Genomic DNA, 8,573 nt, shown 5'->3' with positions numbered 1-8,573 from the left:
CCATTCTGTTGAGCTTTCTACACCTCAGCTGAGATGTGCCACTACTCCTCCTTGGGATGAATTATTCCTTGTCCTTCAAGTTATAGCTTCTGTCACCTCTTCCAGGAAACGTCCATAAGCCTCTCCCCAGTTTGTGTTACCTGGCCTTCCTTCCGGGTGTTGTAAATATCCACGCCGTGCTGTAAATATCCATCTGCTCATCTACTTCTCTCACTGGACTGAGAGCTCCGGAGGCAGAGCCAGTGGGTTTTCTCTGTTTATCCTTCTCAAGCCTAGGACAGTGTCTGGGACTCAGAATTGGAACTGAGTAGTTATATGTTGGCTGACAGATTGAAAGAATGATGTATGAGATTTCTGAGACGAGCTTGGGGCAGGCAATATTTGGGTCTTTATGATATCTGGGCCCGAATGAATCCAAGAGGAATGTCCAGGCAGGTTGCATGCCCCTGCGGACTGCAGAGATGGGTCCCAGTCTGACTGGCCAGTGTGCAGGGCAGGCCTTTTTTACAGGACAGCTGGTAAAAACCTGGTCTGAGTATTTTTCCCTAGTGGGCCTCCTGGGACTTTGTATATCCTACAGTGCGAAGCTGATCTCAGCACAGAGTCTGTCAATGCTGTGTCCTTCCCAGGTCCTGCTTCATAAAAATTTCAAGAAGTCACTTCTTCAGGTTTTCCTTAACAGAAGCCCATTCGGAAGCCAACTTTGAAAGGTTGCAAAGGTGCAGGACATTTGGCTTCTTTACCATTTATTTGCTGGATGCCTTTGGACGAGTTCCCTGAACTCTCTGGGCTTCAGTGTCCCCATGTGCATGTAAGCCAAATGTTCCCGGGCCTCCCACGCCCATGGACAACAGTGAGGCCACGTTAACATCAGTGCTAGATTGTGTTGACCACCTGGCCTCCAGCAGCACAGCTGCATGATCTTAGGCTGTTCCATCTCCCCTGTTATTTCTGAGGCTGATAGGAAGTCTCTCACATGTGCTCGTGTTCTGCTGACAAGCTATTTGTGGAGGATCCCTGGCCACTGTCTCTGCTACCATGACTGAGATCTGATTTAAATAACAAAAAGTTTATGTGGAACTTTTCTATCAACAGAGCTTCAGTCAGATCACTCTTATGATGTATTTTCAAGGGATAAGAACTTTTAGGTAGAAAACATAAAAACGTAGACATAAAGAAGAGGCCTAAATATATAAGCACAGCATATTCAGACGAGGGCTTTTGAACAAGACCTCATCTTTTCCAAAGTTGTTTCTGGCTTAAGGACAGCAGGTGGCAGCAGAATCAAGCTTTTTCACAGCAAGAAGCTTCTGGAGCTTCAGATGGTTCTCAGAGGAGGAGAGAAGCAGCTTTTAGTAAAAACCTTTCATCTAAAAATCTAAACTCAGCAGAAGAACAAAAACAAAACAGAGTGAGGAACCAGCGCCATTAGCCTCAGCCACTAAAGATCAGGATGTCATTCCTTAGCTACCATCCACACAGCCACATCTTGTCCTTCCAAGGAATCCTGAGATTGCCATGGACAGTGGCCTGGAAAGGAACCTGGGGTCTGTTTCTCCTTGAATAGGGTTCCTGTCCTGATGGTGCCCTTGTCAGATGTTAAAGCTGGTTCACCAGGAAACAGGCTCTGGTCAGGGTTGGGCTTCCTGGAGAGGTCAGCCCAATTTCAGAACAAATTTATGTATGAAAAAGGGTTTTTTTAAAAAGGAGATCTTGGATGTAATAAAAAGAAGTGCACTATTGCTATGTGCTATAACACAGATGCACCTCAAAAACATCATGCCAAGTGAAAGAAGACAGTCACGAATGCATGATACCATTTATAGGAAATGTCCAGAATAGGCAAATCGAGAGACAGGAAATAGATTAGTGGTTGTCTAGGGCTTGGGAGGTGGTGATTGAGGAGTGACTGTTAATGAGTACAAGGTTTCTTTTGGGGTGACAAAAGTGTTCCAAAATTAGATTCTGGTGATGGTTGCATAGCTCTAGAGATATACTAAAAACTACTGAATTGTGCACTTTAAATGGGTGAACTTTATGGTATGTAAATTATCTCAAAACTGTTTTAAAAAGAGAGAAAAGGGAAAGTATACTTTGATCACTAATATATTTCAAGTGAAAATAAACCTCAAATAACTATTCTGAGCAGAGAAACGGAGACAGACGCAGATGGGGAGAGAAAAAGACTCTGCAGCTGCCACAGAAAAGAATTGGAGGTTGGTTAGAACTATGACTCTGGTTCATTGGTGGATTTTACTTTTCGTTTAGATGCTGATGTGATAATGGTACAATATGCTTCCTGCTTCGGCAACACACTTTCTGTTCCTAAGAACTGCAAATACTTTCTCACCCTAAAGAGTGACTGGATGATGGGGGTGGCCATCTCACTGTTTTAAAGGATGAAGCTCTTCCTGGAATAGGCCAGTAGAAATAGCAAAACTCTGAAGTCACACAGGCCTGCTTTCAAATCCAAGATCCTCCTCTTATTAGCTATGAGGTGTCCATTCCTTTTCCATATCCACATCTCAAGGTTGAGTAAGAATGATTTAACACGAAATATGAAAGTGCCTAGCCTATAATAAACATGGAATTTATGTTATTTTCCTAGAATGTCCAGCCTCACCGGCAAGAAGACTTTTTCTCTTAAAACCAAGCTGTATCATGCAGCAACTTTCCTGTTGCTCCTATGGCTCTAAGTCTCTGAAGGTCTTCTCTACTGCCCCCCAGTACCCCCCGCCAAGTCCATTTTCCATCGACAACCTTATAATCACTTCTTACAGCAATGGGAACTCCCTGAGAATGGAAAATTAGTCAATGACAATATTGTATTGGGAAACATCTGAGTAGGAGGGAACCCCTGTCCCTGGCTACCTAAAACACAAGGCTAGTCAGTAATATATGTCTATAATATAACCCTGGATACCAATGGTGCAATGGAAACTCTGCCCCCACCAGAACAATAGTGTTTATATTAGAGAATTTGAGGTGTTATAATCAGAAGCATTTCTAGAAACTATGGAATATTGGGATAAAAAGTCAACACTTTAATCAAGATTGTACTTAAAATCCATGTAAGTTTTTAACTCCATAGGCATCCTAGTAGCTTTTGGGGAAAATTATACTCTGTGCATAGTGTAATGGATGAGAAAATGGGCTAAGGAGGCTGCCTTGTTTCAAAGCTTGGCTCTGCCTCCTGTGAAACCAGGGCAACTACTTATCCTCTCAGAGCTTGTTTCCTCACACATCAATTGAGGGAAAAATAGTATCTATTTTATAAGGCTATATAAGGATTCTGTACGTTAATGTAACATGCTTAGAACAGTGCTTGGCACGTAGTAAGCATCAATAAATCCATTAATTCAACAAATGTTTATTGGGACTTCCCTGGCGATCCAGTGGTTAAGACTCCATGCTTTCACTGCCAGGGCCCAGGTTCAATCCCTGGTCGGGGAACTAAGATCCCACAGGCTGCACGGTGTGGCAAAAAATAAATAAATTAAATTTAAAAACAAAAATATCTCACAAACGTTTATTGAATATAGTTGTGGCTCAATATGTGACACTGTTTTATGCTGGGTATACTAAAGTCAATAAAACAGAATAAGTCCCTGCCCTCATGGAGCTTATTTCCTGGTGGGAAGAGGCAAAAAACAACAAAAAATACATACATACACACATATGAATTGTGTCCTCCTACCCCATTCCTCTCCCCCAAGTCATATGTTGAAGCCCTAACCACCACCCCCCACAAGGCAATGGTATTTGGAGGTAGAGCCCTTGGGATGTAATTAGGGTTAGGTGAGGTCATGAAAGTGGGGCTTTCATGATGGGATCAGTGCCATTATGAACAGAGAGACACCGGAGCACTCTCTCTGCCATGTGAGGACACAGTGAGAAGGTGGTCATATACAAGCCAGGAAGAGAGCCCTCACCAGGAACCAAATCTGCCAGCACCTTGATCTTGGACTTCAAGCCTCCAGAACTGTGAGAAAGAAATGTCTGTTATTCAACCACCTAATTCATGTTATTTTGTTATAGCAGCCTGAGCAGACTAAAACAGATTTGTTTGTAAATACATATTTGAACTAGGAACCTTGAATAGGCACAGAGCTGGTTTTACCAATGGAAAGAGCCTTATACTAAACTATGGTGGGGAGCTTGCATTCCCATTTTAGCAATGGTACCCAATCTCCACAGAGTAGCCATGGAAAAGTCACTTGATGACTCTCATCTTAGATGTCTGCATCTATTAAATGATGAACTAGATGATCCCTGAAATGTTTGGTCCTGCCCATCTTATGGTTGGAATAGCAATTCACCTTCTGGGTAATTTACACACATAAGTGTGCTAATACTTAGGGTGGCAGAGAGGGTGATTTAGAGTAGACACTGATTATCTTGATTGTACTTTTCAAATGGAAGATTAATTAAATCCTAAATTTGGATTTGGCTTCCTAGTTAGCAATGTTTCCTTCCTGGAAAAGAAATAGCGTGTGTCAAAGAGAGCAGCTCCTTTGGATAATTTTTTTCCTTCTTCCTTGGTTTCTTGTGAGCTCTGACTGTGCAGTTCTCTGGGAGCCTCTTCCTTCCCAGATAACAGCTGAGACAACAGAGCTTATGGTTTTCCTGAGGTTCCTTTGATAAATGGCTAACATCTGATTGATCCATTCTCATTTCACCCATTACTTGTACAGAAATACTGTAGAGAGTGTAACAGCACAAGAGAATAATTTAAAAAATTTTCAGACATTTTGTAAGATTTGATTTTTCTGCTTCTCTCACCTCTGAATGATTTCACTGGGGTATCTTGGATGTAAAAGATTTCTTCAAGTTCTTTTGCTCTTGGATCCTCCAATTCTCTGAGCAGGTGACAGCCTCTAGAAATGCATTAAGGGGCCTCCCTGGTGGCGCAGTAGTTAAGAATCCGCCTGCCAATGAAGGGGACACGGGTTCAAGCCCTGGTCCAGGAAGATCCCACATGCCGCGGAGTAACTAAGCCCATGTGCCCCAACTACTGAACCTGCGCTCTAGAGCCTGTGCTCCGCAACAACAAGAGAAGCCCCCACAGTGAGAAGCCCGTTCACCTCAACGAAGAGTAGCTCCCACTCGCCGCAACTAGAGAAAGCCCACACACAGCAACGAAGACCCAATGCAGCCAAAAAAAAAAAAAAAAAAGTAATGCATCTAAGGAAAGATCATATCACTTCCATTGTTTGACCCCTGGGCACCTTCCACTACCAAATACACTAAAGAAAACAAGAGTCTTCTCCTGTTAGCTCTGGTGCAGTGGAATTGAGGGACAACCACAAAGAAATCAGAGTATATCCTATAATGGAGCTGTCAGGCAGCTTGTGATGGCAGAAATATTGTTTTTCCTGGTGATGAGACTAGAATGATCTTTGTAAAGCCAGCGGATGTATTATTTTCATTTCTGAAAGTCCATTTTATAATAGATTGTTTCTCAAAATGGGAAAAAATGAGATTTTTGAAATATTTTTTTAAATGCTCAGTTTCACTCTTAAGATAAAAACAAATAAAAATTACAAGAGGATGCTTAGCAGATTGGCAAAAAATTTAAATAACCTCTTCTGTTGCCATTTTCATGTAAAGGTATTAGGAGTATAATTTGCTGAACAGAAGACAACTTGACAATATCTATCAAATTTTGTAGTGCACAAAGATTAGAGTAGTAATTACTTAGATCCAGTAATTTCACTTCTAGGAATTTATCCCACAGATCTTCCAGAAATGTGCTTAAAGATGTAAGCATAAAGATAATTACTGCAGAATTATTTGTGAGAGGAAAAAAAAAAAAGAAAGAAAGAAACTTAGAGGTCCATGAAGAAGACTGGGTAAATAAGTTAGTAAGCTAGAGTATATCCATATAATGGGATACTATTAAAGAATAATCTTCATGATGTACTGCTAGGGGAGAAAAGCGTACAGAAACATGTAGGTAATCCCATTTGTTTAATATTCAGAAACAAGTGACACAGGTGGCATCTGGAGAGGGAAATTAGAAAACAGTTTTTCTTTTATACCTTCATTTTTCACTGTATACTTTTTTTTAACATTTAGATTTTGTACCAGTTTTGTGTATATTTTAAAAAGTAATTAAAATTTCATCACCCACAATAGTGACACACACAAAAATCTATGGGAAATAGCTTACACACATTGAATTTTGTTGTATGTCAGGCAATGATTTTAAAAAATACTTTAATGTATTATTTGATTGAATTCAACCAGGACCTTGTAAGGTGGGTACTATTATTATTATTATTATTATTATTTTAATTTTTATTTTTTTGCGGTACGCGGGCCTCTCACTGTTGTGGCCTCTCCCGTTGTGGAGCACAGGTTCCGGACGTGCAGGCTCAGCGGCCATGGTTCATGGCCACTCCGCAGCATGTGGGATCTTCCCGGACCAGGGCACGAACACGCGTCCCCTGCATTGGCGGGCAGACTCTCAACCACTGCGCCACCAGGGAAGCCCAAGGTGGGTACTATTATTATCGCCATTTCACAGAGTGGGAAAATTGTTGTAGAGAAAGACTAGGATTCACACCTAATCAGTGACAGAGCTGAGATTTGAACCCAGGCACCTTTGTTCTAAGACCAGAGTCTTAGCCACCATGTTCTACTGCTACTATGCAATCTCAGACTTTCATGACAAACTCTTAATTATACTGTAGCCAATACAAAACTTAGAAAACAAACTCAGATGTGCAAGGACGTTTATACTTTCTTTGAGTCAACTTAAAATGGATTCTGAGTCCCCATCCAGCTTTACTGGAAGAAAATATAATCTTAGTCATTATTGGGGCTCCCCTCTCCAAGCATTGTGCAAGGTCCTGGGGTCTTGCCTGGTAGAGACCCTGACAGTTGTCAGCCAACGCTGGTCACCACGGAGATGTCCACTGACCCAGTTTAAGACTCTCCAGCCACAGCGTGTAGTCTTACCCACTCCCACCTCTACATTTCAAGCTTCTTCATATTCTTGGGAGGTTTTCTCCTTCCCTTTTCCTGCTGCCTTCAAAGGCATGGAGAATACTCTCTTCAAGGAACTCAGGTTTTATCTAAAGACAGCGAGATCATTCTGCAAACAATCTCTAAGGTGAGAAACTACTGAGGGCCTATCTAACTTGCTTAGATCAAAGGGGAAGAGAAAATATAGGAAGAAGACAGAGAAATTCATATTTCAATAAATTATCCTGTCACAGAATCACAGCCATGGAAAACAGGATAATTTTGGATTTGGAATTTACCTCCATCATTTCATCTGCAAGTGTTTGGACTTGTGTGGTTCTGGAATGATGACTATAATATAAAAACAAAACCATGTCTTCCACTGGTGGATGTGGATTGAGACAAGACATTTAACCCCTGCAATTTGAATGCAAAGGCATATGGAGTATGCTTTGCAAAAGGGACAAAAATCTGATGGGGGACTGAGGATAGTCCTCTTTTACACCTTAAAAGTCCTCATATAAATATCAGTCAAGTTCCTGGCCCCTGCTCAGCTAACCAACAACCCATAAATGCAGAAAAAAAAGGCAAGATTGGAATCTAAGGAAGGAAGTGTTAATCCAAGGGCCTGGAATCAAAGAGAACATATTCAAATAGAAACCAGGTTGATACCAGAACTTTAGGAGGGTTATCACAGGCAGGAAAAAGATGCATGATCTAAGCATAGGATTTTTGGACTACGGGAGCCTGGGTAAGAGGTCTGCCCCAAATTCCATCTGCCACCAATGAAAGCAGAAAGGAAATGTGTAAAGTGAGCCAAGCCATGGGGAAAGAGTCCAAGTCGGGTGTGCCTCCTGTGTGTTTAGTAATCATGTCCAGCTCAGCAAAGCTGAGTTTCTTTCTTCTTTGGACTACTATCCATTTGAATGAACAAGGAACATTTGATCTGAAGCAGTTTCAGAAACCCAAATTTCCCCCAGCCTTTGTCTAAGTTTTATAGAGGAAAAGGAATAGCTGCAAATTGCTCCCCGTCAGCTAATTCCTGGTCCTTTGCTCCACATAGTGGATTTCTGGACTGGAGAGACTCTGAAAAGAAACCAGAAGAGAAAGGTGTACTTTTGCTGATCAATCTGGACTTCAGTCATTTTCTTTAAAGACCCTTCCTTTCACAGCCCTCAGAAGCAACCAACCCTCCCAGCATCTTGATTTCTGACTTCTAGCCTCCAGAACTGTGAGATAATAAATGTATGTTGTTTTAGCCACACACTTGTGGTACTTTGTTACAGCAGCCCTAGCAAACTGGCAAATGAATAAGAATCTCTGCAAAAATGAAATTAATCCATAGAATGCTAGAGCTGGAAGGGAATCTCAGAAAACAACTTGCTCAATCCCCTGTTTTGAAATAAGATGCCTAAGGTCACACAACAAGTTGGTGACTTTGTCACCCTCTTAGCTCAGCCTTTGGTCCTTCCATGTCTCTCCTAATCTGCTGGATATTTCAAAGATGGTGGCAAAATCAGCCTATGATGGTGATTAGATCCAAGACTTTGTTGGAAAGAATTTCCTTGGGGACAATATGCAAGCATAGACCCTTTCTAAGTATT

This window comes from Kogia breviceps, chromosome 1 (genome assembly GCF_026419965.1).
Source record: "Kogia breviceps isolate mKogBre1 chromosome 1, mKogBre1 haplotype 1, whole genome shotgun sequence".
NCBI lineage: Eukaryota > Metazoa > Chordata > Mammalia > Artiodactyla > Physeteridae > Kogia > Kogia breviceps.
Note: the sequence above shows the minus strand (reverse complement) of the source record.